Here is a 4,751-nt window from a genome sequence, read left to right as displayed (position 1 = left end):
AGATTGGTCTCTCTAAGTGAGATCCCAATTTCGTCGGTCATCCGACGTGACGTCGAGAGTGACCGACTGAAAGGGAAGTGCAGTTTCTTTTCATTGCCATATATTTTTATATGTAGCAATATATAGCCCATTCATATATGAAAAATATAATGCAGCTATAGTTTCCCATATATGGAAATGTATTATTAAAAACATTGCATAATATTTTTCTGTATATTCCCATGTATTTTTGCTTCATGAGGGATTCTATTATTCTTCTTATTTGTTCGATATTACTTTGTAACTGTTAATATAGTTATTAATTATTGCTATCATTAATTATAACACATGCATCATGCATTATTCCACTGGTCTGATGTAACGTTTAAACAGTTGGTAAAGTTGTGTGGTTTGTTTTGATATGGTCACGCAGCATTTAACAGTAGCGTTCCATTCATGTGCATTTTATGTGTTTGTCACAAGACACAGAAGTTCTTTACTTTGCCTGTTGGCTCGTGGCCAATGGCCTTTTGTCCCTGACAGATCTGATGTGTGCCATTGAAGATCTCCTCTCTCTGCTATCAGTAGGCCTGGTTCCTTCTTTACCCGGCTTCTTTGTTGACGGTCCCTTGGGGAGGAAGGGATTCTGTAGCCAAACAGATTCCCTGCGAAGCCTCTTCCTATAGGCACAGCCAGAGGCGTTATATGGTTAGTGCACTCGCTTCTCACATGAATTCTGATGACAGAGTGATAGACAAGTGAACCCGGCAGGAGGCTTGATCTACTCAAAAAAGCTGATTAACTCCAGCAATGAAGAAGTCCTGTCAACAGCTACCAGAGCTAAACTGACATAAACATCACACTATTTTAACATGAATTTGATGCATGAAGCTGGTGTTCTTCTTCGACTTTGAGTTAATTTGTTAATGATTTAATAACGTTTCAGACATTTAAACAAAGAGTGTCAATGATTAATGAGAAGTACATAAAGCCCATTTCTGAGAAGTATACTTTCCTATTTTTTAGTTTAAAAGAAGTATACTAATATAGCACACTTGAATAAACTTCTTTTTCGTAAGGGTAATTAAGGTTTTCTGAACACGCTGAAGGGAATCACTTCTGACACCCCAGCAGGATATCAGGTGCTTGCAGCAGTGGGAATTCAGAGGTCAGAGTTCAGCACGCTAAACTTCATCTTACTAAGTTGAAATCGTATTCACAAGTTACATTTTATTACTTCCACAAATTTTAATTCACATTTTATACATCTGCTTCTAATAATTGGAATTTCAAACTGATGAAGATATATTTCATAATCAGTGGCCCAAAAATTAAAGCCTTTAGGCCACACTAAAAAAAATTATGAATGTCATTGCTCTAGATAAAAAATATCAAAGCAAGCAGCATATTTACATTTACATTTATTCATTTAGCAGACGCTTTAATCCAAAGTGATTTACAATTGAGGAATACAACAAGCATATTCGAAACGAAGACTGCACTGATAGATAGATAGATAGATAGATAGATAGATAGATAGAATGATGAACTGATGTGCATGTAAACATGGACCATACCGTGTTTTGTTTAAGCTACCTAAACCAGTGACAATCACACTTTTTATTGGTTTATTTTATTTATTTTTATTTAGCCTATTTTTTATTTGTATTTATTTTTGCCACTGTATATTGTTTTGTTGATAAACAGCATTGAGTTTTTCAATGTGCCACTGACTGTTGTGCTGTCGAAGCGTGTTGTTTCTGCCACCATAAGAGATCAAATCTTCACAGCTTTATCGTGTAATCATGAACTTGTAGCTTCAGCGCTTCAGTGATCACAGACGAGCGGGTGAACCTCTACACCCCTTCAGTTCCTCACAATGGCTGTGTAAAAACACTATTGTACTGCTTGAGATTACAAAACATCTGTTTTACTCAGCCCGAAGAAACTGCCAGTATTTTAAGCTGCAGTATTAAGAAATAAAATTACGAATTGCGATTTCTTCCATGTAACGTTACGGTCATTGTTCAGAGGTAAATCTGAAACCGGCACAACTTTGCATCTTACACCTTTTCCAAATCTTAAACCTGACACCAACTTATTTATAGGAATTTTTGTAAACTCAGTTTTTATGGGTTTCTCAGTAGGCGTTTCCAAACGTCCCCCAACATATTCCGCAGCCGAATGCCATTTACACTTACCTTTCTCTGATGTCCATATTTTGCGCATGTTGTCTGCTATAATCCATCTTCTTTACTAACACAAAATCCCAGCTATTATGTTTATTTTTACTAGCTGTGAGTGGGACATTCAAACTGCAGAAACTCCCCCCATCTAGCTCTGGAGAGGAAGTGTGTGGTGCGCTCAGACGCGCTGGATGGATCTCTCCACCAATCCGAGCGCTGCATTTGAAACGCATGGCGTTTGACTGCATTTGCAGAAATGTCTAAAACTCATGGGGACTGCAAAAGTATTTGCCCCAAGGGAGTAACTGTTCTCTTTACAGTAGTTTTATTCCTTCTTTTACATTTTATTTTGCTGGGTTCCAGTCATCCAAAAAAAATGTGTGTACTTTTTCATTTAAACGTGTCTTACAGTGTATGCAATTTTTTATTTTAGTTCCATGTTTTTACAGTATTACATCAGTTAAGATCCACAGGATAAGTGTTTCTTGTTTTCCTTCACTCACAGACTAGGTTATGTTTTTCAAGTGAGGCACAGTATAGTGTCTTTAACTACAGTTGCCAGGTGTCCAGAAAGATTTTAAAAGGATAGTTCATCCAAAAATTCTGTCATTAATTACTCACCCTCGTGTTGTTCGAAACCTGTTAGACCTTCGTTCATCTTCGGAACACGATTTAAGATATTTTTGATGAAATCTGAGGGCTCTCTGACCCTCCCATAGACAGCAAGGTAACTACCACGTTCAAGGTCCAGAAAAGTACCAAGATGATCGACAAAGTAGTCCGTGTGACATCAGTGGTTCAAGGCACAACTTTGCATCTTACACCTTTTCCAAATCTTAAACCTGACACCAACTTATTTATAGGAATTTTTGTAAACTCAGTTTTTATGGGTTTCTCAGTAGGCGTTTCCAAACGTCCCCCAACATATTCCGCAGCCGAATGCCATTTACACTTACCTTTCTCTGATGTCCATATTTTGCGCATGTTGTCTGCTATAATCCATCTTCTTTACTAACACAAAATCCCAGCTATTATGTTTATTTTTACTAGCTGTGAGTGGGACATTCAAACTGCAGAAACTCCCCCCATCTAGCTCTGGAGAGGAAGTGTGTGGTGCGCTCAGACGCGCTGGATGGATCTCTCCACCAATCCGAGCGCTGCATTTGAAACGCATGGCGTTTGACTGCATTTGCAGAAATGTCTAAAACTCATGGGGACTGCAAAAGTATTTGCCCCAAGGGAGTAACTGTTCTCTTTACAGTAGTTTTATTCCTTCTTTTACATTTTATTTTGCTGGGTTCCAGTCATCCAAAAAAAATGTGTGTACTTTTTCATTTAAACGTGTCTTACAGTGTATGCAATTTTTTATTTTAGTTCCATGTTTTTACAGTATTACATCAGTTAAGATCCACAGGATAAGTGTTTCTTGTTTTCCTTCACTCACAGACTAGGTTATGTTTTTCAAGTGAGGCACAGTATAGTGTCTTTAACTACAGTTGCCAGGTGTCCAGAAAGATTTTAAAAGGATAGTTCATCCAAAAATTCTGTCATTAATTACTCACCCTCGTGTTGTTCGAAACCTGTTAGACCTTCGTTCATCTTCGGAACACGATTTAAGATATTTTTGATGAAATCTGAGGGCTCTCTGACCCTCCCATAGACAGCAAGGTAACTACCACGTTCAAGGTCCAGAAAAGTACCAAGATGATCGACAAAGTAGTCCGTGTGACATCAGTGGTTCAACTGTAAAGTTACGAAGCTACGAGAATGACGTCATCACGCCGGATCTGTGTCAGCGCCGGCGCCGCCACACGCTCGCGTCATGATACTGTCGTGAACGCGCGTCCCAAGTGACGCAGTAGAGACGAAAATGTGGAATAAAGTCATTATTTTTTTGTTTTCTTTGCACAAAAAAGTATTCTCGTGTTGGTGTTGCAGAATAATTAACATTGCAGTGACATCGAATGTTGACACTGGGTGTATTATTCAGATGCCCATTACAATGTGATTAGTGTACTGTACTGTACTATAGTACAGACAGAGGGAGGGAGCTCTCTTGCATTCTTCATTTATCTTTCTGCCTTTTCTTTCAATCACTTCATCCATACTTGCTGCTGTAGTAACGCTCGGCATTCAGCAGTCCTAGGATGCACTTGGTCAGAGGAAAAGCACAGAGAAAGAGAGGCAGCAGAGAGACAGAGAAAGAGAGAAGGAGGGGGAGAAAGGCTGACTGGCTCTAAGAGTCAAATGAAGGGTGTGGATTCTCACTGTGAGACGGGCTTCCTTTGCTTGAATGGCTAAAAGACAAAAAAAGAACAGCAAATAAAAGGGAAAAAAAAGCTTGGGAAATGACAGCATGGATTTGTAAGAACAAGAATGGGTTTGTCAGTGTCAAGAGTGGTGTGATGGCTTGTTTTTGTTCACTTAAGTTAATATTAGCACTTGTGAATGTGATGGCTATGACAAATGTGAAGAACATTATTTTTTTTCCTCTTTTCAGATATATAGAGTTTAACAGCTCCAGCTGTGATTCCTCTAAATGGTTCTGATTCCGTAACAATTCTTTAAGGTTTTTTATTTTTTTTC

Source organism: Sinocyclocheilus anshuiensis, unplaced genomic scaffold, assembly GCF_001515605.1.
Source record: "Sinocyclocheilus anshuiensis isolate Anshui unplaced genomic scaffold, SAMN03320099.WGS_v1.1 scaffold805, whole genome shotgun sequence".
Lineage (NCBI taxonomy): Eukaryota > Metazoa > Chordata > Actinopteri > Cypriniformes > Cyprinidae > Sinocyclocheilus > Sinocyclocheilus anshuiensis.
This window is presented reverse-complemented; position numbering follows the sequence as displayed.